Here is a 26,008-nt window from a genome sequence, read left to right as displayed (position 1 = left end):
AAATGGATGCTAATACTTTCAGCACATATAACAAATTAGTCTACTCAAACGTGAAGCATTGCACCAAAGGTAAAGTTACAAACCTGCAATTAATATGGCTTAAACATTAAGCATAAGACCCAAGAAGATGTATCACATAAACCTAAAATTAGAAATTAAAATGCAACATCTAATGTTTAGTTGCAAATTCAAATTCATTTCCATTTGCCTTTCTAAAAATCATGATAATAAGACGGACCTTATCGGGTCTTATTATAATGTGTGTCAGTTTATTTCTCTCTAAACTGTGATAAATGTAAAGGGTTAAAGTTGCATTCAAATTTTCTGACATGCTCCCTTGCCTTTTCTCTAAAAAGGTCCGAGGCAAATGCAAAAGCTCCCTAAGTGACAGCATGGAAGGAGCAACCGAATAACATCACTGTCACTGCATTCTAATATGACAAATAAATATGTAAATGACGTGCCTGGTACTGTGAAACCCAGTGAATATATTCATCTTTCTGTCATTCTGTTCTCACAAACACACACTGAAAATCAATCTTTGGCTGTGTCATTGGAGTGCTCAGATGGCTTCATGTCTCATCTCAGACACAGGATGAAAGAGGGTGGGGGGCATCACAACAGGATTCTGGATTATCCATTTATTCGCTGCAGAGGGCATTAGGGGCCTGTCAGTCCTCATTTACTCAGCCTGCACATGTACAAGACTTGAGCCGTGACAATAAACACATTTGGGTCTCTTCTACATAAGAAACATGCACATAAACTGCTTTCTAAATGACTCAAATTGTGTGATTTCTCCAGCCCAAACTTTTTGCTGTTTTACATGCTGGTGTGAGGGGTCTTTGACTCTGAGGAAAACAATTTTCAAAAGCATTTCTACACTAAAACCCAAGCAGACAAGAAAAGAGGTTCCTCACACCAGCTTGAAAACTGCACTCTCAAAGAGAAACACGGTAGTGGCAGTATGCTGCTTTTTCTTCAAGGAGGGGGAAGATGGCTGTTGAGAAATAGAAGAAAATATGGGAAAAAGTGAAACAAAAAAACAAAAAAAGGAAAACCTGTTAGAGGCTTAAAAAACAGAACCAAAAAAGTTTTTTTAGGGGTGCTTCAGAGGCTACCAATCTGTCTATAATATTAACAGATTAAGGTAGATATGCTTTAATGTCACATTTTATTAGTTTGTGCAAACCTACAAGTAAGAGATACAACAGGGTGCATCAATTCAGGATTGAGTTACATGTAAACAAAGATACGAACTGCTGCTCCCTTTGTGAAAAGTTAATAAATTTGTCTACTAAACCGAACATGTAGCTCTTCTCCGTGAAGTGCTGCTGTGATGCTTTTATTGCACTACCAATGTATCACCTTTCAGTCAAATGGTCCCCACTACTGGGTTATTTTTGTTCCTATTGCAAGTTTTTATGGAAATTCTGTAGTTTCCCTCATTTCTCCTGGGATTTCCTTCATGCTTTCTGGGTCTGTGATGAACGCTGGTTGGATTAGATGAGAATCTGTCTCACAGAAGAAAAACCTAAATGAAACGAGGATCAAGACGCTTTTTTAGTCATATGAAAGGATATAGTAAGAAAAATAAAAAGTTTGATTTATGGAATTTCACAAAGTGTGGTGGTTCGATCTTTTTTTTAGAGAGACAAATTTGTATTTATCAATAAGTTTATCTTAAACAGAACCATGGGTTTTGCTAATCATTTTAAATATATTGTTAGCATTTTGACGAATGCGAGTTTTATTTACCAATAGTGCAGCCTGCAGTTTAAATCTACTATAGGTATCCTCATCATTAGTAGAGGTATTTTTTCACAGATTAGATTCATTTCATTAAATGTCAGAAAAGTAACTGTTCAAAAATAATCCCATAATAAAACCAAAAACTGTACTAATCTAGATAAGCAAAGACAAGAAGATCCTGTGAGCAAATTTATTGTATACATTTTATTTAGGTCCATATCAAAAAATATTTTAGAGTTCTTATTTTCAACGTATGAAAGTTCAGTTCAGTAGCTCTAAGCTTTTAAAGCACAAACTTGCAAACTGCTTTAGAAAAGGGTTCATATTATCTTGGCAGTCTTCCTGAGTACAAACTGACCCTTGACTACACTCCAAATGGTCCAAGACCCCTGAAATGGTAGACCAGTCTGAGGATCACAAGCATCCAGCCAGTAGCAGCTGAGAACAGATGACTATTAATGTTTTAATCTGCATTTGGAAATAAAGAATCTTTAAAAAATGTGTTTGCTCAGTTATAATAAAACACAGTTCTCATTTAACTGACAGCTGGAAGCTTGGAGCTGTTTTTTTTATTTCAGTGGTTGCTTAAACACTAAAATATGTTTATAGAAATGTTGGGAATATTATTCTAGTTATTAAAATTTATCATCTTTTCATCCCAAGTATAACTACAGTGGAACTCTGCTATAAATCAGGTAAAGCCATTATTATCAATACCGAAACACAACAGCCACTTGTCATTTTATTAAGGTACATTGTTAAATTGGATTTTGCCTGAGGCACTTGTTGTCATTCAAAGAAGATCGGATTTAACTTCTGGCTAGATAAGAAGCACAAATTCAAGTAACTTAGAAAACCTCATACCTGTCAACCAAAGATGTGCCATTTTGTCATTTAATTCCAGTGAAAAATGTGACTCAATAACTACTTTATTGCAAATCTTGTGGTTTAAAATAAGCTTAAAACACAATTTAGATGTGTTTGTGATGTTTGTGCAGAAAGTATTGAAATCAAACCATAAATGTGAGCTTCTATACGCTTAGATTCACATCACACATTTGCTTCACTATATTGTTTGGATCTGTTCCTACAAGAAAACTAAATTATGAATACATTTTTTATTTGCGTGTAAAATGTCTCTAGTATCCTCCAGATTGTTACACAGCAGCGTCGGTAGAATTAATTCCACTTCCAGCTGCATGTGACAAACAGAACATTTGTGCCGCGCTGCAGGTTAATTCATAGCTTTGATGGATGCAGAATGGAGGCTGTGCTGCGAGCGCAGAAGAAACCATGGCAATTAGAAAAGCGAGTTGGCTGCCGCATGCACCGCTGGGCATAAATGAGTCTAGCGGCCCGGGCAACATAGGCAGAGCTTTAACACAACACCACAGACATGCCTAAGACTCCCATTGTGCCTCTCGCTAATCCATTTCCATCCTAACAAGCTGCTGCGTTCGAACCCAGCCATCCAACCACAAGCCTGTCCACCGTCTGCTGAGCTTGGTGCAGCTCCAGTTCTCTGACTTTCAGCAGCCATTTTAAGCTTTCAGACTACACCCACCCTGTTACATTGGACATTATATAGCAGTCACCAGCTGGTTGATCAATTACTGGATAAGTTTTGGCTTAAGTAGAAACTTTAAGACTAATTTGCACAAAATATATCCTCCCAATATGCTTTGAGACAAAGAGAAAAAAAGTCTGAATTATGAGGGTTTCTGCAGCTGTCCTCTGCATCACCTTTAGTTTCTTTGTCTGCATGTGGATTACCACTTCAACTCCCCGATATTCACGGTTCACTTGGAGCTCAGAAGACTCGTTCTGCCGGCGGAGGAATAAACAGGAGGAAAAATGTGCGCCTTTAGTTTCTCACTAATAAAGCAGCATTACACCACTGAGATATCAACGGTGCATTTTCTCCACTGAGCTTAAAACTGTTGAGATACTTGACAGCACTATTTATTGTCCTCACCGCTGAGAATGTTTCCTCAGGTGAAAGAGCTAAGTGGCTGACAAACAAGCAAAATTAATACCAGCTTCAAAACATGCCTCTCTGAGAACATTTGGCCAGAAATCTCCAAGGACATTAAGATCCTGTGTTTTTTTTTATTTTTATATTACCTCCTAAGCTCTATCTATTGATTTGCACAGATGCAACAAAATACACATGAGACAAAATAACTGTAGAAGTTCTGCACAGTTTTTGGGTATTACATATTTCAGTTTATGGTAATTCACCAAGCATCTGTTGAGTTATTTCAACCTTCTAAAGAATTCTCATGAGCTTTGGACTATACTGTAAAACAATCACAATTTAAAAGCAGTATGAGAAATTTAATGTGATGAAACTTTAAAAAAAAACATGCTTGTATCACAAGATACTTTAAACGCAATTATTTTTTTTTTTTTAACAGCATATCTTTAATTGCGTTCTTATATTGTTGGTATCGAATGGTTTAGCAGAAACTGGTTCATAATTTTTTTAATTACCAAAACCTTTCTTTTGCTCAATGTTCTTTGGACATCAGACATGCATCGGTATCAGCTAAACATATCAAAATCATCACAATATCACAGTGCATAGTAATGTAATTGTAAGTGACTAATTAGATGCCTTATTTAATATGATATAGGTTGTCGAATGTAAGCAACTCTAAATATTTAAAGTAAATGCTTCAAAATTAAGGTAAATCATCAATGATATAGCTTTTACAATTTTTAAAGAGTATTTTCCCATTAAAGCCAATTCAAGATAAGCAAAGGTTTAATAAAATTGTTTTAAAACTCCTATAGAATTTCCCGTTATCAGGCTTAAATGGGTTTAAATCCTATAAAATGGGACGCCAGAGAGAGTTCCAGACAGAGCATGGCTTTTTTCCGATTCAAACACTTATGTCCACCCTCTGCAGATTAGTTTATACTGCAGGTCTGCTGGATACCTGAAGCTTCTTCACTTTTTCCTTGCATACAAGAAAGACAAGCTTGGTCAACTGTCAACACCTTATGAAAGAATAGAGTAGAATTAAACTTTATTGTCATTACATAGTCAAGTGTAAAGCAACAAAATTCAGTCTCTCCATTTAACCCATCCCTTTGGGGAGCAGTGGGCGGTCATTTGCGGCGCCCAGGGAGCAGTGTGGGGGTTAAGGGTCTTGCTCAGGAACCCAGAGTGCGGGCTTTGGGGATCAAACCGGGTACTTGCAACCTTCTCTGAGCACAAGTGCACTGCTCCAACCATTAGCCCAACACCCCCCAAAGAGAGAGGGAGAGACATGCAGCAAAGGACCACCGGCCGGATTCAAACCCACGTCAAAGACCAAGGCCTCTGTACATGGGCTGTGCACATCAACCACTGCTCCACCGAAGCATATGATGACATTCCAAAGGTTTTTGTTATTTAATAATGGGCAAATGTGCCGATATTACTACAGTAATATTACTATTTAGTAATAATAATTGTACTAAATTGTGTTTTGGTTTATAATGTTTAACCAGGTAAAAGGCCAAATTACCATGACGTCTTTTATAAGCATGACCTGGCAAATAAAGGCAGCAGCACATCAGAGTGGGCAGAAAAAGGAACAATATTAATAATAAAGGGAGAAAATTTAAAAATATGTTCAGAAGTTGCTGTTAGAGACACAATTTCTGTAAAATATCTTTTTTGGTTTTTACAGGACTCAAATCTAGTCAAGCACCAAGATGGGTCACCTACCTAAAAATATGACTTAAAAGTAATTTTCACAGGAAAAAACAAATTGAAAATAAAATTAAATAAGGCCAGGCTCCAAATTGCATTTTCCGCTTTACCATTTCTTTATGCAATTTGGCATATCTTACCCAAATAGACTGCAGATCCTTCTCTGCACACATTGAAGAAAATGGCCCACATTGGTATAGTGTAAACAGCTTTTAAGATGATTTGAAGTCTTTTCGCTCTAAATGAAACATTTTTCAGTGTCAAATAGTCTCTTAATGTATTCTTTATCAGACTGTTCCACTAAATAAATTTTAAAACAGAATTTAATAAAAGACTTGTCTGAAACTGTTAGCAGAGCATATTGTTGCCTGAAACTCCACAGCTGTTTGTGGATCTTTGAGCCCCTTTGAGTCAGTGTGTTCAGAGTAACTGCTTCTTGGCACAAAGGCAGACACAATAAATATGAACTGAATAAACTCTAGACAATAAAAAAGGCAGCACATCAATAACGGCTCGGCTCAGCTTAGCAGGGGGGCTTATTGGTTTAATTCTCAAAGTACACAAAGATGGGAGGCTGCATTAGAACAAACAACTGAAGGGGAATGTTTGTGAGGCTCAAAATCCAATCTAGCACGTTTTTCAGCACGTACAGCAGACTTCGTGCAAATATTAACACTGCATCTACTGGAGGGCAATCTGGTCGTCGCCATATTGTTGCGTTTTTTTGCACACGAGAGTCGATAAACAGAGTTAGGCAGATGTTGAATGTTGCCTCGGTTGTTGTGGTAATGAGCAGCAGGTTCAGTGGCTTCCATCCTCAGTGCTGCTATGTCTCAGCTGGTCTGTGCAGTGTGCTGGAACAATAGCGTGGTCGGCATTGTGTTTCAGTTGAATGTCATGTTAGCAAGAGTCTCATCAGATGAGCAGAACAGCAGAAAGCAGCTTTTCTACGTGGCAGGACCTCTGGTTTCTAGTTCCTGATTTTTCCTTCTATATCCTTCTCTATTGTGTATAATTTACCTTAAGGGAATTTATGCAAGATCATGGAACCAAATCTTTATGTTAAGTCAAATACCTAGAGTCAAGAATGCATTTCTTCTTTAGAATTGCTTTTGGACCAGACCTTCACTTGTACCCGTAAAAAAAAAAACAAAAAAACAAAGACACAAAGAGGAAAAGAATTCCTTCAAATCTATGGTCACATTCTAGTCTGCCGAATCTGAACTAAACACTGCTGACGATGAGCGAGCTGGCAGGCAGAACGGATGCTGCCAAAAAACCCAAGTCATTAAAAATAAATAAACACAGCTGCTGCTCTAACTCCAGCTAAGTTAAGGTAAAAACTTTGATTTTTTTTTTTGGTAAATGGCACACTACTTGGGCATTTTTGTACTTTGTAAACATAGAAATTCAAAGGAAAAAAGTAAAAAACATTTGTGTGCAACATTAAAATCTTTCAACACCTTATATTAATGATCTGTATTGCTAACATGAACAGTCAGTTTGTTATCTGGCTTGAAGCAGAGCAGGAAAATCCCTCCAACAGGCGGTTAGCATTACAAAACCTACAGCTTCAATGGAAGCCCGTCTTTTTTTAGAGAGCTCAGAATAATGAATCTAAGCATCTTGCTGTGTTTTTGTCAGCATCCATAGCAGTTGAAGCTTGTTACTGCATTGTAAAGCTCTTGGTGTCTCTACACACGTTTCTGTCATTTCTACTATAACAATATTGTATTTTTATGATTTCTTCCCCAAAATAGTAACAAGAAGGGCACACTGATCATCAGTTTCACAGGCAGTGGAAGTTTTTTGTGAATGTGGCTTCATAGTGAACCACTAAAGGAGCATATACTGGTAGTAATGTTTTATTGTATAGGTTTACGTGAGATAAAACAGTCAATTGATGTATATAGATGTATTAAAACTCACCGCCAGTGAGTAGGCGAACTATCTGCTTCCCAGGATGTTCAGATATGTCAGTTTACCATGTATGATCAGGAACATCACGGTAAAGTATAATCTTGTCCTGTTGAACACGTTGCTTTGCCTCAGCGATAAAGTGAGGCCTCCGTCTTAGGTGAGAGCGGTGACATCTATTAGATTTATAAATCATGTTAGGTGAGGGATGATGGGGAATGGAGGGGGTGAAGCAAGAGCTCAGGGTTGTAAATCTCATTACCAGAGACTGCTACAGCCCCCCCGCCGCATCATCCAGTCTTCAATCTCTCCCATTATCAGCTGACCTTGACCGCCAACACAGACACTTACACTCAATCAGGGTTGCCAACGGTGAGTGTGTTTATCTGCCCTATTTCTATCTTGATATTCGGATCCCCGCCTATCTTCACTGAGGGATTGGGAATTTTGAAAAGAAAATAGCCGTTTATTCTTGGGCCTGTCATCTTTCTGCTGTCTTGGTGTAATTTAGCCTATCTGCTTGTCCCTTTTGCTCAAAAGCTGGACAGATCCTGCTTAATATGCTTACAATACCCCTCCCTCAATGTTAGACAGGTGTTTAATCTTTATTTAATGGTGAAAAAAACTATGTGCCTTATTCATCAATTTATCAAATAAAAACAACAGGAGATTAAATCTGAGAATTTTTGTTCCATTTTGATGGTACCTTATTGTCCACCTCTCTGAAACAATGGAGAATGATAGGATCATTTATAAAAAACTAAAAGACATTAAAAAAAGAAAGTATTAATTAAACATTTAGCATGAATACAGAATCTCTGGTGCTATGGAAATTTCCAACGGACCCATTTGAGCAGATACAGATTATAACTTATGTTAAACAAGTTCTCTGGAGGCATGAATCCGACCTGACCCACCATTATGTTTAAAGAAGTCCTATGTTCTCAGAAATGGACCATTATGATGGTTCAAGGAAGATTTGGGAGCATTTTTGAAGAATATTTGGCATTCAGCTTTTCAGATCTACAAAAGCCTAATCAACACAAATCAAGTGTTGAAACTGACTGCTTACTCTTACATTCAGGCATTCTATTCACATAAATTAAATGTGCAAGACCCCGTAAAATAATGCATCAGAGGGATTATTTGTGCATCATAACTGGCTATACTTCGTATTTTTTTATATGCTTTAAAATCTATTTATTTATTTATTTTTTTTAAAGGATTAGTCATTATCAGTTCAAAAACTGGTACTGGGCCTTCTGGGCCTTTATCCTGTAATTTAAGGATTTCTTTGGACAAACAATCCTTTTCTAAGTTTGCAGAGTGGATGCAAAAGAACAAAAAACTAAACAAAAAAAGGTTACTCACAGCCATGACCTTTTCCCCAACTTCAACCAAACAGCAAGTGAAAACACACACCCTGCATTTAGCTAGAAGAGGCTACTTGAAAAGGTCACTTTGGTCTGTGTCCGATTGTAGAAATCAGATGGTGCAGAAAAGTAAATTCTGACAAATTATTCAGTGAGATTTTTGAACTTGATTGAAGAAGCACAAACTTCACTACAGTGCCATCAGGTCAAAGCATAAGGTTCCTGTTGTGCAAATTTAGCATCCAGCAGTGCCTTTAACCATGTTCTGACTAATAGCATCAAAAAAACTGACAGAATGGGCAGAAGACCTAAAAAATGAAAATAAAAAAAACTTTTCCGTTTGTTCACTCCATTTTACTTTGTTATTTCTCAAAGAGTTTCCATCACTAAACAGATTTCTAAGCATGACATTTTTACACAGTCAAATACATATTCCAGATGATTGCATTGGTCTCACCAGGAACAAAGGAGCATGTCCTATAAGATGAAGCGTTTCATAGAGAAAAGCATAATAATTAGAGGCGTTTTCATGAAAATGTGCCGATGAATTCTTGCCTAGTTCTGTATCCTTAGATCATTTCTTCACCCCGTATTCGGCTTCTTGCAATGCATCTTAATAGGTTTTTCATGCCTGAAGCAGATTCAAGGCCGTAGAGCGAGAATGTGCCGCATTGTGCTGCGTAGATCTGGCTGGCTCAATAATAACTCATAACAACACTCCTGGCTATCACACAAGCCCCAAACTGTCACTGCTCCACCGCTGAGCCTTTGGGAAGGCAAGTTCACCATGAATAATTTCACCATAGCAGCACAGAGCTAGGCTTGCCCAGAGGAACATCCTGAAAAAGTACATTATGTCTATCCGGAGGCGCAATCCATGGGCTGGTGACAGCTTCACTCATGTTTGATAGGTGAGGATGTGCACAGTGGCAATCAGCTGTAAATCCGAAAATGCCACACTAGAATAAAAGGACATAACCTGGAGTTTAACACTAATAAATGAGCGGATTCAGAAATTCTCACCAACTTGACAGAGCTGTCGCATGGAGGCTTATTGACCTTTGGGGTTTATTTTTCATCTTTTTTTTTCTTTTTCTTTTTTTAGGGTGGATTAGCAGTTTCAGAGCAGATGGACAAAAGACTGTTAAGAACAAACAGAAACTGTAGAAGCTTAAAGCCAATTCATGCAGAATTGAGAGGAAAAAACATGGAAGCACATCGAGGTTTGTGATCTTAGAAACTGCAGTATGTAAATTGGTTTTGATACTTCAGTATCATTGGGCATAAAGTGCCAGTCAAATGTTTGAAAGCAATTAAAAATAAAGTGTGTTCTTCTCAGAGTCAATAATGGAGCCCTATCAGCTTCTAAAATGTAAAATCTTACCATCCCTGCACTGAGATGGGGAAAATGCTCAATTCTGAGCATTCCTAAAGGTTAGGGACAAGGTGCTGCCTCAAATGAATTGCCTTTAATAAAAACATTTTTTGCTGTACAGAAACTGAAATTTTAAACTTCTGGAGTGCAGCACCATTAGGGGTGACGTATCTGTTAATAATATTTTTAAAAGGCCCTGGTGTATTTATTCAAATTTTCTAAAATATTTTAATCTACATCTACACTAAAATCACATTAATTCAGTGTGCAACCTTTGTTTAAGTAGCAGTTGGCAGGGAAGTCGAAATCTACATCAAAATTTAGAAGATGGTTCTGGGAATGGCTCAAACAGTGCTAGGCAAAAAATTCTTGTAATTCGTACTTTTCCTGACACCCTCCATGTTTTACTCTTAGTTGTTCATCTTAAGCTAAACTACCATTAATAGTTTAGGAATGAATGGTTTTTTTTGCGCTTTCAACAGCAAAAACAATGTGGAGATGGTAGCCGTGTTTTTGTCAGCAGGTTGCAACTAGAAAAATAAAGAAAATGCTGACACACACTTGTAATTTTTGCTCGTTATTGAATAGAGGCTATTGCTAAAACTGTAGTACAGCTAAATACTACAGAGATCTAGAAGAGTATAAATTTTAGTCTTTTTTTCCCCATATTTTCTGTATAAGATATAAAAAAAATTTAAATATATACAGAAACTATATAACTACAGTAAAACTGCCTGGGGGGGGGGGAGTATACATGAAAAATAAAGCACATTAGCTGCATTCCTCAGCAAAAGTTCCCATATGTTGCACAGCAAGCTAAAATAAGAAATCTGAGGATTAGTAGTTAGGACCTCAAACTTTTTTTTCTTAAAAGATTTTATCAAATATTGAAACTAGCTGTGCTTACACAGGATGATTAGAATATATTTCCATTCATATTAACATACAAGCCAATCGTAGCCCCCTAATGCATCTATTTGATGTAGATGAGTAGCATTTTAAAAATCCCATTGAGATTACGCCAATTGAAGCCTGACTGCTTATAATCTGCTTGATACATTCAAACTTTCAGCAATTTTCTTTGATCGTTGAGGCAAGATTCTCGTTTTAATATCAAGCAAAAAACCTCCTTTGCTGATAATTCAAATGGTGCCGGTTTATGTGTGAAAAACTTAAGCAATAGCAAGAGGCTGAGGAAAGTTTATCATATATTCCCAACTTTACATATAACCCTATTCAGCACATGTAAACACCTAACCTCAAGATGTGAGACATATTTAATTTTCTTACGTTTGTGTTGCATGTAAATAATAGTTGTATTTATTCCAAATAAAGAAAAGTCAGTTTTGCAAATATCAGAGTAAAAAGACTCTTTACCATCAGTGTGAAAATGTGAAGAAAAACAAAAACCTGGCTTATTGATAAAAACTCCTACAGTTGGCACTTGTCTCCTTTAAGAATAGTTTTGTATTACACTGCACTCAACCTAAGAAAATGAAAACTGTTGGAATCAGCGTTACATGATGCAAGTTATAAAAAATACATAAAAGTAAAAGCAGGGAACCTAGGTGAAGGTAACATTTCAGATGCTGTAGTTTTCTAAACCTCTGTGAAACAGACACCACAGGTGTCCTTTTCCACTGATGCAATCTTCACACAACCTCACGGCACCTCATCGCAGCGTTGTTTCCCCCATATCTGCTCCATCAGAGTGTAGCAGGCCTCATTAGTGCGTTGGGCCCCTGTAGGGTCCCTCGGCCCCCCAAAAACACCCGGCTAACCTCCAGTAGACCCTTAGGCACCGAGCCACAAACAACAAATCACTGAAACAAAAAATCCCTAATGCCTGAGTCTTTCCACTTCAAAAACACAATTATGCTAATGCCAGGAATCATTTGCCATTCCAACTCTGATTTAATGCGGCCTTTTAGTGGAGAAAGCTAATTAGAGGCTTTAATTAACATGTGCGATACAAACTGAAGAGAAGTGTGAAGGAGCCTGTCGATCACCGAGGAGCTCAGCAAGAGCGATAAAACAGAGGGAAACGCCGGGAAGGTCTGAAAGCAATGCAAATGAGGCGAGGGAGCGCCACAGGGAGGCATGGATCTCTGCTGCAACAACGGATTCTGTAAATATCACCGTGACCCGTAGACGGAGCGGAGTCATCTCATTAACACAGATGGGGAGGTGCCACCGGAGCTCGGCCATGAGGGTCAGCGCCGACACGATGCAACCTGAGCTCACCGAGCATAGCATCGTTAAAAACCCTGACAACACAAGATCTGAGCCTCTATGAAGCTGATATTTCACTCTCCTCACATCATCCTCCCCTGTATGACTATCTGAGGGAGTAAATACTGGGAACACAGCTCAAAATTCCCCTTGGTGCAGAAAACAGGGACGGCATCGAGCACAGTGAGCCCAGCTTTACTCAACATTTATGTAATTCTTATAAATGACTAGAGGTTTATGTTGTTGATGTTCTCAATTGCTGATTTTTTAAACCTCTTCTTGATCCCTCAACAGCTTATCTGTTTCCAAATCAGTAGTTTATTAATACACCTCAATCTGTTCCATAAAAAACAATATATTTGGATTTTCCTTTATGTGTGACAGAAAGTGTCAAATATCAAATTAAAAAAGCATTTTGTTATTGTAACGAATGTCTTACACTTAAAGTTGCTAAACAGAAATGTTCGGGTATTGCAGGTTCTTCTCTGAACATTGGACGGATAAATAAAGTCAATATGCTTCCATCTAAAGCATCTAATTGAACTCTGTATGTTTAAAGCTGTTTTCATTCTAGAAGCTGAACCTCTGCTCCAATTATAAGCTTCTGCCTCCAGCTGAATTTCTTCCAGTGGTTCATAGCATTGAGTCCCACCAGCCATGTTTAACTCTGACCTGATTACCAGTCGCATAAAAAAAGGGTCTCCCTAAAGCACGATACTGCCACCAGGCTGCACCTCTGTGGGGATTTTGTGGTCCGGGTGATGAGTGTAATTTCTTGTCTGGTTTAAAAACATATCAACCCTTTCTATGGAAAAGGGCTTTGTCACATAACCACATAGAAATTGACAAATTTTGGCAGAAGAAATAAGTCACATTTTAATATTTTTCTCAGAACCTGTATAGGTTAAGATAAATCTCTCTCTCTCTTGATGACACAGTCGCTACTTCTTCCTTAAAGATTTTCCTCACATCAGCAGTGCATCTCTGCAATAATAATGGCCTCCTTGGCTGCGTCTGATTATTGCTCTTATCTGCACTGCATGTTAGGGTGGCCTGTCATGTCTTAGAAGTAACCGACCAAGTAACCCCCCTCTTAGAAGTCAGGAGGGTTTCTTGAAATTCATAATACCGTTTTATACCGTGGTTTAACTGGTCGGCTGTATATATATATATATATATATATATATATATATATATATATATATTTTTTTTTTTTTTTTTTTTTTTGACACCACACGGGTGGTCACCTAACTAATATAGGATTTGGTTTAGTAATAGAGTAGAACAGTTCTGTGCAACATATTAATAACAATTATCATCATTCACTGAACTCAAACAGCCTTCCTCAGTTTACACACCCTTTTACAGGCTATTGTCATGTAGACTTTTTACTTCATGCTATTGGTATTTATGTTTCATTTTCCCTTGACCTGTGTGTTCCAATGCAACACAGCCCTTTAGCTCAAGTCTGAATTATACCTAAAAAGAGGGCTCAGTTTATCAGTACATCTCTGGGCTTTGCTGAAAACCATTTTTCCTCCGAAAATAAATCAGGCCGCAGAGAAAAGAGAAACCAAAATACAGGTTGGGAGTTGAAAATAGAAAAGGCGTACTGATAAATAAAATCTAAGCTTTTATACTTTTTGCCCTTATTAAAAAGCTCTGCACAGGCAGGGCACTATTATAATGCACATGGAGATATAAGGCTATACCGCTTTCTCATTTCTGACATTTCAGTGATTCAAAACGTTTTTTAAGCTGCTGAGCATTTTGTATTTTGAGGGGGAGTTTCATTAAAATGAATTAGGCAAGCAGCTGTGTAGGTTGCAATTTTAATAGTTTATCTACTCCAGATAAAGGTTCTGCTGACTGTTTTTCATTGTTGCTTGGAAAGGGGGTTATTTTCTTTTAATAAGCTTTTGCAGATCTAATCAAATCTATTTTTCAATAAAAAAGCTGCAGTTTTGTTTAATGATTCCATATGAAAAATTGCGCTCATTTTGTTTATGCATTTCATAAAATTATATACTTTGTGATATGGTGCAGAAAACGGTTCCCACTCTTTGTAACCCAGGGGACTGTTTCTGTAGCAGAATCTGTGGAGCTTGCTTTCCTGTCTTTTTTGTGGGGGAACAAAAAAACTCAAAATGTACAGAAACCAGAGTCCTCTAACTTCTAAATAGTTTACTTGTGTTAATATCAAAGTATTATGAACCAAGAGGTTTATGGGAGTCAGGAACTTGGAGTCCAATTTTAATACTTTTCCAGCCACACATGATGTACAGGCAGTGTTAAAAGAATGTAGTACCTTAAGGATAACATTACTGGTCATTTTGACACATAACTATCTACTCCATTTTTTCTTGCATTGTTGTTAGTGAGTCTCAGAGGAAATGTAGAACAGTGAGACTCACCTGTCTGTTCTGGACAGCCGGTCTCTTCAGGTTCGGTCACAGGAAACACTCTTGGTACATTCTGTTCTTTTGATCTGTAAAAAGCACAACATTTCAAGATTATTCAGTCCATCCTAGAGTTTTTCTTTTTCCAAAGTCTTTTCATCTTTCCACTGTCTTCTAAGATTTATTACATACAGCCTGTTCCTACACATTTTGAGTAAGTTGTAAATGGAGAAGTTTTGAGGCCAGTCTGTTTATTCTTTCATGAACTTCAAACAATAATCTGATTTTTTTCAAATATTTTTAAGACATGTAATCAAAATGATTACCTTTAAGTCGTTTCCATCCATCTATCTCTGGCAGGATTAGTCCTCCATAAGATTAGGCAGTTATACCTACTTTCAGATCTTAGTGTGTTCTTATTAAGGATAGAAAATCTGTGCATTTAGTCTTATCTTAATGTGACATTTTATTATAATCAGTCACTTTAACAATTGTTAACTAATGGGGACACATTATGGTGGTCAGTACTGTAGATAAAAGTGTTTCCCTTAATAAGGTCAGTTGTCATTTATTAAACCATTTTTTTGTATGTTGGTATGCTTTTTTACCCCAAATATAATATTTTTCACAAATTCAGTCACTAAAGTTAAGAAATGAAAGGTTAATATTATAAACTGTTGGTTTAAGTGAAATGTAATTGACAGATGCCGTTTGATTATTTAAATCATATCTCTACCCAGCAAAGGTAAAATTTACCTTGCTGCTTTCTTTCATATTTGGTCGTTTAAATTCTGTAGGTGGGAATTTTGCATATTATGAGGCAATTTTTTAGAAACTATTTACAGATGTTTTGACAAAATTAATATATTTGAAAAATAATTTAATACCTGCATTTAAGCATTTGAAAAAGTGATGCCCTCACTGGAGACAGCAAGCAATAAATACAGCAAATTCTCAGTAAACAGTACTTTACACTGCTCAAAGAAATCAATATAATTCAGGACGATGGAGTTGGGGGGGGAAACAAATGGAGGTGTTGCTGAGGCTGGCATCAGAGGACCCTTTATAGTAAACTTGATTAAAAGAAAATTGCTTTCAAGTGCTCTCAGCAGGCCGGGAGGTTGAGTGGGTGTGTTCTTATGGGTTTCAGGGCAAGGAAACAAGATGAAGAAATGCTTTGAAATTGCCAGAGGAGGAAAAAAAATGCTGGTGACATTGTGGTGCAATATCACTCTGTTCATCAGTTTAGATAAATTCTTATATAATGCCCAATGAATTTAAATAGGCTTTAAAATGTCTTTGTTTTTTGATATTTTCTGTAAACTTTAAAACCAATATTTTACATTTACATTATATATTTTTATGCCAAACAGATAAGAATCCAATTTTTATTTTTAACCAACTTTGGCAAATACACGATTGAATAATGAAAGAAGATAATTTATGTGCGGATTCTACAGTTGCCTGTTAAGTATTCACCTGACAGAAATGCCAAAAGGATTCAGTGTCTTTGGTTTTAGTACTGTCAAATTTGTGTAATTTATTCCGTTTTTAATTCAAACTGACATCGGAAAATCAAATACTTGCTGATTTCCATGAAAGTGTCAGCTAATTGGCTTTTTAAAATGCAATAATTCATCTCCTTGGATTTAAAGTAGTTAGAATTAGAAAGAATCCATCAAAGCAGAGGGGAAAACTTTTTGTTCCAGTACTCAAATTTAATTTGCTTCCCAGTTGATTTAAATACATTTTCTGTCCCCGATGGTCATTAAAATACGTTGTCGTAACAATCTGCTCTGAAGTTTTCATCACCTGACTGGCTTTTAAGATTTTCTTGAAGCTTATTTTAATTTGCAAAAAGGTCACATCTTTTAATTCTGTGAATTATCTCTACTTTGATAAAATTCTTGGTTCAATCCACTAGTTTTATTATGTGCTGCAAAATGAAATAAGTTTTACTTTGTGATGGAATGTTTTAGGGATATAAGCTGGCAATATTATACTACATTATAACCATTAATGGAAGCTCTGACAAATGGATTAATGTGAAGGCGTTTCTATGTGGAAGGAAATTAAGTGAAATGTTGAATTCTTTAAACCAAAGAACCGACTGTTAAAATCACATAAATTGGCAGCATAAAAATATGAACTTCAAGTCTTTATTGACATTAAATTAGTCCTGGGTCAGGATTATCAGAATTAGTTTTCAAAATGTTAGAAAAGTTTCTAAAAATCATCAGTTTATAGTTTTTAATAATTGGTCGAACAGACTTGAATTTGTATGATGAAATAATTTGGGTATCCTTCCACACGCCATCATTTTGCATCTGAAGGAGCCGTGAGGGTTTAAACTTCAAAACATATTGCCTGATGTCTTAAAGTACTGCTTCAGTATTTCCATACTTTTCCTTTAAAGAGATGAAATTCATTTTATTAAGTGTACCAGTCGTTCCTGGCAGCAACACGTGATACTTGCACCGACTTAAAGTTGAGATCTTAGGTTGCAGGGTTCAATCTATTCACCTAATAATGCATAAATGGTCCATACGGCTAAGTTTTAGTTTTTAATAAACCAAAGGACATCTAAAAAAAAAAAAAAAAAGAAAGTAAGTAATTGGTATTGCCTTTAAATACATATCAAATGTTTTAAATAAAAGCTCCAAGAAGCATAAATTAGAACATATTGACCTTTAGTTGTTTAAAATGCCATGATAATTCATGCGAGTGAAAGTCTTTAATGGAGGAACTTCAATTTGATTTCATAAATACCTCAAAATATATTGAGAGAAATTTTACTAAGTTAGTCTTACAGATCGAAATGAATCGACGGCCTGTTAAAGGGGGTTGTCAAAAAAATGTAGTGTTGTAATTAAGTTTCACTTTGTAAGAAATCACAGCAAACTATCAAGAAACTGTATTTTACAACAAAAAATATTTACAAAAAGACTGATGGAGAGACAACTTGACCAAGCTGCATCTTGTCATCTGACTAATGAAGATGCCTGAAAAGATTTTGCAGTGAGAAATATTGATGGATCACATCATTATATATTTTGAAATATTGATGTACCAGTGAACGGCAACGATTCTCAAATTTTGTACGTAGAATCAAGTGTGCCCGGATCTAGTCCTCTCTATTTTCAGGGGACAGTCAGCTGATATCTATGCAGAGAATGACTTCAATGCAACATTTTGTTGTAATAATAGTTATTATCCACCATGCAAAAATGGGTTGAAAAGACATTGAATATAGGACATGATTTACATCCAAACAACGCCTACATTTGGTTGAAGAGTGAAAGGAGTTATTGTTAAAATTCTTGAAAAGACGTTGAAAACTTGATTTGCTATGTTTTTTCAGTCTATTATTGGACTAAAGTGGGACAAAAATCAGACTGACCAAATACAGCTAATTTTTTAACAACTACGTGTGAAATATATCAAGACTATGAAGGAACAACCATATTTTGCCTAAAAACCAACAAAATGAAGTCTGGTGTTTGGGGGGTACCAATTACAATGTACTATCATCCTTGACAAGACTCGTCTGAGATGTTTGAATTCACAAGAAAATAATTATTTGACAGTTAAAAACCTGGTTTGCTTTAATCCTGGGTAACTTTCAAGTACAAGTGAAGATAAAAAAAGGCCTAAAATATTTATAACCCTGTTAGCATTAGTTCAGATGATATTACTAATCCAAATGAGCAACAAGCAGCCAATAATCCCCCAAAGAGGAAAGGATCATTTTGTTGTTTCCACCAATTGACTGGATTAGGACTGGATGTGTTGAAAGAGCAGGAAAAGTAGTGTGAGACCCTGCTACACTGGAAGTACAGGTCCAGGAGGGGCGGCACCTCATCCCTTAATGCTTGCATGTAGACAGTGGAAAGCTATTAAGAAAAGAAAATGTGTTCACTCATTTAAGTCTTTTGAAAATATATATATTTTTTCTGTTAAGTTTAGCATGGCTATAGGTGTGGTGTTGCACCATCTTCTTAATTGCATGAGGTTCATGTCTGCCTTTGAAGGGATGGAGGTTATTACTAGCTGTTGGGTTCTTATTAACTTTTTAATGTATTAAGTGTGCATTCATTTGGGTCTATTTACTATACATTTCAGATGTTTGATTGTCAGGTAATCTTTCTTGGCTTATTTAAAAGCGTCTCGTTTTCCCTGAATGAATTAACTAAGCTTATAATTGTTTTATACTAGATGGATAGATGCCTCTTTAGGTGAGGCTTCCTATACTCTAAAGTTGCTTCTTTGCAGGTTTGCCAATTAGTGACTAGCAGCTGCTTCATTTGATTATCTTGTCCATTCATTTAAAGGTTACAATTTTGTACAAGCTTCTATCCAACCACCCAAACCTTGACTTTTACCCTTATTTATTACCAACTATAAACTATGTACTCAGTATGAATGTTCTTTGCTTTCAAAATCCGAGTTAAACCAACATCTGCCATTTTTTCTTTGTTTCCTTTTATTTAGTGGATCTTTTTCTTGTCTAAAGCGAGGTGAGACACCGCTGACAATAGCTTGTGGTGACTTGGCATTCGACAGAGTGGGCAGCCCACAGACAGACACAGAGACAAGATGGGACACTTCAGTGACCACGGTCGGATGGTAAAATCCCCCGGTCCAACAAACTCATCCCACACGATCGATGGCTGCTGTGACAACAGCCCCTCTCGTCACAGGCTGGAGAACAAGCTGTTGTGAAGGTCTGAGAATGGAAGATAGGCCCCCGAGGGGAGGCTTGATTTACAACCCCAAGTCGAGATGGAAGCAGCATCGCCCACAAGCTTTAGACAGCCTCTAGAAAAATCAGTCTCTCTCACCCCATCGGTCTGCCTGGCTCACTTGTTCCAATGTCTCTTTGCCTGCATGCTGACAAGCGAGAAAGGGCTGAAATGACACCCAGCCCTTGAAAAACAATTCCTTTATTCCTTTACCTTTAGTTCTGTGCATGCTGAAACCTGGGTGTCAACTTTGGCTTTTTTTAGTTTCCTTTTTGCAACCTTAGCCAGAGGGGGAATCAGCTTGTCATTGTCTGACAGATTTAATGCTAGGGATGATGATAAACTTGACATTTCATGTTGTTGCAGCCCACTAAGACAATCATAGTGTAGGACTCTGAGGAGGTCAACTGCACTGCAAGACAAAACAACCTGCAGGATTACATAATGCAGTGTTTTGCAGGGGAACAGGTCAAATAAAAAATAATGTTACAATACTGTTTAAAAGACAAATGAATGTATTAATTCTGATTGCTAAGAAATCAGAACATCCTGGATGCATTTGTGACATCTTTTTTTATGCACAAGAAAAAGACCAAGGCAGGTCTGATTTATTTTATACATTTATTTTTTTTTAGATATTTGAAATAAGAAATTGATGTTCTATTGTTTACTTTAAGCTGCCTCTTTTTTTGGGGGGGAGGGAAGGGGTAGCTGCAAAGAACTACAAAGAAAAATTGTTTTCCTGACAATTAAAAAAAAAAAATAATCTGTCCCGACAGTGTGAGGCAGCAGGAACCATCATGGTGTCTCCCTTAATACCCAACAGTAAAAGTTGGTTTAGATTTTAAGGCATTTTGAGAAAAAGAAAATAAGATTTCTAGTTGACTCAATAGTTACTTACTCAACAGAAAAAGAAAAAAAGTGACAATTGTCAGATTCTGATCTCTGGCTTATGGATAAATAAGCTAAAATGGAGTCAAGTTCACATTTTATGTCATTTTTATCCATGTAACGGAGTTGTCATGATCCTATGCACTTCTTGACCATATATCTGCTGCTCTTTAAACTCTTATGCCACCCTTACATGCAGTGCACCACCGCTCCCCCACCCCCCGCATCCTTGCCATCTTTAATCTGATGCCGAGTGAGCGAAGAAACCCTCTCGCCTCCATCTCTCCCTTTCCAGAGCTGTATCAATATTCATGGGTCTGCCGGGTGCGTTTGTGCGATGGCTGTCTCATTAGCCTTTGATCCCCCTTGCGCAAGGCCTGTCGGAGCGTTGCGGCGCCAACAACAGAGCGAGCGTTTGAAGTGCAGAGAGAACATCTGCTTGCATTGATCTCCATATACTTTCTTTGCCGTTCCATCCACACATACACAGCTGTAGCCCACAGGCACATGAATACATGCATTTACTGTACTATACTTTGCTTCAGCCTGGGTTGTCGCAAAGACAGTGTATGGAATCTAATGCCATTAACAGTCTACAGGGAGGAATTTATTAGATTGGTTCAAAACAGAAAACATCTTATTTTATAGTTTTTAAATTGTTTTTACTGTAAAGCAAGTAATACGGCCCGCTGTTCAGGATGCCTTGAAAGGTTTACTAGAATAGGACAGTATTTAAGTTGTGCTCTCACTGAATTTTTGTTGTTTTGCTTTCACAAGTAGGCAGCAGTGCTAAAGGGATACTTGACTGTTTTTTTGGTTTTTTTTGCATGCAATTTGGACACATTCATTCTCTCAGTTTAAATTCTATCAGTAACTTAGTCTCATCAAATCCACTAATAGACTTTTTTGTTCAAGATTTATGAGACCAAAAAAGAAAAAAAAAGTAAATTTTTTATACCTTCAAACATGTATATTTGATATGTACTGATGAAACCCCTTTTTTAACAGGTGGCAATGATTGTCAGAAAGTTATGCAGAAAGTATGACCAAAGCTGAAATTAGAACCATTTTTAATAGTTGGACAGGTTTCTACTAAAACTGTCCATGAATCAGATTTAGACAAAAAGGAACTGAATGTTGTTAAGAAAACAAGCAATGGCAAAATCAGTATGGAATATTGTACTAATGTTGTTTTGGTACATACCACATTTCAAAGAAAATAAACTCCCTTCCAGCACTTTTTGGTCCCAGATTTATACCATGCTGTAGGCATCAAAGGCGTAAAACAGCATGCAACTGGTAAAACCTAAATTTATCTTCATATAAATTCATCACATTTGCAAAATATTCAACAAATACATTTTGCATAGAAGCAATATTCTGCACAGCTTAATATTGTCTATTACTGTGGTTTAACATGCTGTGCAGCTCCTAAGAAATTTATAACACCAGGGTAATAGAGGAGGCTTCTGCTGTGCATTGTTAAATGCTTTCTGCACTGCAGCTAGAAAAACAGTCCAGTTAGTATGACATCATGACATCTAAACAAAGGCAATCCCTGCACCTGAACGCTGGGAAGATCTCCCTCTGAAATTAGATCTACTGTGAGTAAAACAGAACTGAAGAGTGGGAGTTTGTCTCCTATAGCCCCCTTGGGAGCAGGTTTGCGGATCAATACAACCAGTGTGTGTTATAACATTAAACCTCCTTTAATGGCACTAATGAGGAGAACTACTGACAGATACTCTGTAAAGCCAGGGTCAGAGAACCAGCTTGTTAGCAAGCAGTTCATTAGATAAAGTGTGTTTTTTCTGGTCACATAAAGCAGCAGTCTTGATTCAGGAAAACTATGATATAAAAGTAACAAGATCAATAACTCAAATAAGGTGAAAGATAATTTAGCTTTAGTATTGCTGGACTTTAAGGTCAGTTATTTTTTTTCTTACCAAAAAAACCCCTCTAACTGAAGTTTTTGAACAGATAAACTCTTACAACAGGTCACAGTGTGACAAAAAGCGCTATGACTGCAGGAAATGTTATCCAGCCTTAAATGTCACAGAAAATGTGTCTCAGCAGAGCAGCTACTGACATCTTGACAAACAAGACCCCATTTTTATCCATCTACACATGAACACACACAAGGAGAGACACTGCTACTGGAAAAGGCTTAAACTCGGCAGGTTCTTTGCAAAACAAATCTGACATTCACAAAGTCTTCGTAAAGATTGGGGGGAACAAAAGGGAAGAGGTAACGTACCTCGCAGCGGATGGTTTTAAGTTCAGGACAGCTGAAGCGGAACCGCCACCTTCTCTCTGCGTCTTCCCCAGAGTGAAGACTTGGGAGGAGAAGTTGCTCCTTCTCTGGCTCTGGATCGTTCTGCTTCTGTCTCAGCCCATCTCACTATCATACCCCACTCCCTCCCCCCTCTTTCACCCTCCTCTTAGACTCCTCCTCTCTTTTCTAACCTGCTCCCTTCATCATCTCCTCCCTCTCCTGCACCAAAAAAAAACTTAGTGTTAAAATTGCTTTAATTACATTACCACTCATCCTGTAAACGAGTCGTCTAGGGTTGCTAAAATGTGAGCAATTTTTTAAACTGTGGTGTTAGACAGGAAAATATATGATATACCGGTTTCTTCACTCTGGGTCCTTTAAGCTAAAATAGTCATTTTTATTTTTGGAGGGATTCAAACTAAAACATTTAAAAAAAAAAAAAATCAGCAAAATGCTCTTAGAGTTTAAAGAGATAACCAACCTCCTGTAATCTGCAGCTACACACTGCCGTTCAGCGAGTACGTTTATTTCATGCATGTCATGAACTACAGTGCAAGACTGATTCGCAGGTAAGATAAGGGCAGGATGATATTGAAGGCATTAACAGACTGCCCTACGCAGCAGAAATTAAGCCCACTGGCAGGAAATGTATGAGATGATGGCCAAAGCCTGGCAAATTAGACCATCCCTACAGGTTAAAGTACTTTTAATGAGATGCTAGAGAAGTGAAGCTGAAGTGAGTTTTCTCTAGATCTACAAAGAAACTTAGCCCCTCATCCACCTATTTCTATGCCTCACGCCCTGGCCAACTTACGGTAAAAGAAAAACTGATTTATTTTGAAAGTGTTTCTCTATGCAGTCTGTGTTAAAACTAAATGATCTACACTAAAAATGATGTCGCCAAACTGTTAACAGTTGAGAAACTACCTAATGTGCCTCCCATCCCCCTTTAGTCAGGGAGCAATTGTTGTACCGCACAATTTATAAGGTTTAAATTTGTTTGAGATGGTATTTAAAAGCATATCATGCAAAGTTGTGCATTTTAGGGGTACACATAATGCATGATAGAATCACTAAGATGTTAACATTAATAAATGTGTAAAAAATGGCCATAATGCCTATTAAAAAGTCTTTCTATTAAAAAGAAAAATCTATGAAACCAAATTCAATTTTAAAATGTGTTAGAGTTTCACAAACCAAATGGAATAAGCTACATTTCTACGTAATGAGCATAATAACTGATTAATAAGTATTATCTTTCTGTTGTGTGAAGAAAGCTGTTTGATAACACTATACATTTGCTTTAATTTTCTATGTAAAAACGGATTTTAACTCAAGGTTAACAGGCTTGAATCTGAACTACCATCAAAAGGCAGAAACTGGAAGAGTTTAATGTTTTGCTCAAATAAATATTTTATTTACCAATTTTCATTACTTTAGATAAAGTGCCTAAATGAACTGAAGCTAGGCATACATCAGCTTGATATTAATTCAAAAATTCTGTTTTAAAGGAGCTAAAATAGAGTGCATTCATATTAAAAGACTTTCACCATGTGGTGAATTTTTAAAAATCCAGAGGACAGCATGCAAAGTGGACAGAAATCTGCTGTGGAGAGTGCAGTATTACCTACAGAAACAAAGGAGCACTTAAAGCACAGTAAGGTTCATTGGATCAGAATACACCACCCAGTGGTGCTCCTACAGTTTCCACTTACTCCTGAATAGCAGATTTGTTACCTTTATTATTTTCCTTAAATTAAAAAAAATGAGCTCTGCAGCAGATGACCACCCCTGGATTCCTCTGCACCGACCAGCTCCCATTCTTTCTCCTTCATCTCTTTCTCCCCGTCTTCCACAGACACTGCCTCTGCCCCTGTTTCCATAGTGACACTTTCCCCGACTGGCTCGACATAATCAAGTGAACTGGGTGGGGGTTGAGGGTAAGAGAAAATTGTGAGTTAGGGTGGGGGTCTGTGGGGTGGGCGCGAGTGGAATAGCCAAGTTGAGGAGGATTAAAGAAAACAGGGAGAGAAAAAGAAGCAAACAGCAAACCAGAGAAAATGTCAATAAGGATGGTTTGTCAGCAGCAAACAGTGCCCTCGGCTCAGATTCATCCCTGGCTGGTGTCTGAATCGGATCAGGTGCTGTGGAAAGCCTTGGCATATGGCTAAAATAATTATGGTGCTCATCAAATAACTGGATGGCCACTTGTGCTTTGTGGCAATGGTCCCACCAGAGTAGAAATGAATTATCAGAGTTGATCAAACTGAATTTTAATGCAAGTGATGCTCAGCATGAGCTTCTAACTCGATGCATCAAATGCCGATATAACATTATGCGCAACATTTAGGGGGCATCAGAAACTATTCTCCTTTAGCGTTTTAAATAAGCCATCGGCATCACTATGCAGTGTGGTCCTTTCAGCTCCTCAGCCCATCAGTCTTTTTGACGGATGTTTAATAAATGTTTTCCAAATTCATAACGTCATCATTAATCTAACCAACTTTGAGCCACCAACTTTTCCTGTAACTCAGTCATTCAGTGGAAAGAAACAACAATGATAAGGACCACAGACTGCTAGGGTGTATAAAGGTGAATCAAAGCACATATATATATTCAACTGTTCAGAGTAGGAATAGGGATAACCAGAGTATGTGTTAAAAAATAATAGTGGGCTTTAAAAAGGTGAGCAAATCCCTATACAGTTTTAATAGCTTTTATCGCCATCTACAGGGAACACTGCCCATTCTGTTTAACATCCCACATTAATAAAATATTAAACTTGTTGTCAGGCAACCGAAAAGTGAGAAAAAGAAGAGAAATAGAATATTAAGCTTCACCAAGTCCAACACTTACTGTATAAACTTAAAATATGCTGGAAGATGTAATCCCTCGTGAATAACTGAATATCAATTTTATCCTTTATTATTTTAATAACCAGATTTTAAAGAGCTGGCCAACATCTGGCAGTCCAGGATGTTCAGATGAGAATATTTGTGACTTGATGATTCAACAACTTGAAAGTCTCCAGCTCTTTGGAGCGATGGTAGACTGTTTCAGTGGGAATAAAGCATTCAACTATTCACCCCAGTTAAATAAATGGAGATCAATGGATTTCCCTCAGTCGGCGCTTTATTTTCATATCTTTGCAAAGAGAGAACAGGTTATCATACAGCCCTTACTGCTCTGTATTCAGCCCTGTTCTGCCTGCACAGAGTATGTTCCCCTTACTTACAACAACAGAGGTAGTCAGGGTCAAAACAAATTACGGTAACTTTGGTTAAACTTGTTATGAATAATCCTTGAGAAAGAATCTGGCTTGTTTTGGGAAGAAGCCATGTCTGGTCTA

The 26,008-nt window shown here is 37.2% G+C and overlaps 1 long non-coding RNA gene across 1 annotated transcript in view; it reads right to left on the bottom strand.

Annotated features, from left to right (window-relative positions):
• LOC107094599 overlaps positions 1 to 22,768 on the bottom strand; it is a 54,149-nt gene extending 31,381 nt beyond the window's left edge. Inside the window, exons 1-2 of the long non-coding RNA XR_001481687.1 lie at positions 22,642 to 22,768; positions 14,767 to 14,840 (exon numbers count right to left, since the gene is read on the bottom strand). This is a non-coding gene — a long non-coding RNA (uncharacterized LOC107094599). The remainder of the gene's footprint in view (positions 1 to 14,766; positions 14,841 to 22,641) is intronic.
• Between the last annotated feature and the right edge of the window lie 3,240 nt (positions 22,769 to 26,008).

This window comes from Cyprinodon variegatus, unplaced genomic scaffold (assembly GCF_000732505.1).
Source record: "Cyprinodon variegatus isolate N-32 unplaced genomic scaffold, C_variegatus-1.0 Scaffold493, whole genome shotgun sequence".
In the NCBI taxonomy this organism is placed as follows: domain Eukaryota; kingdom Metazoa; phylum Chordata; class Actinopteri; order Cyprinodontiformes; family Cyprinodontidae; genus Cyprinodon; species Cyprinodon variegatus.
The sequence above is the reverse complement of the archived record's forward strand: the minus strand, read 5'-3'. Positions and strand labels throughout refer to the sequence as shown.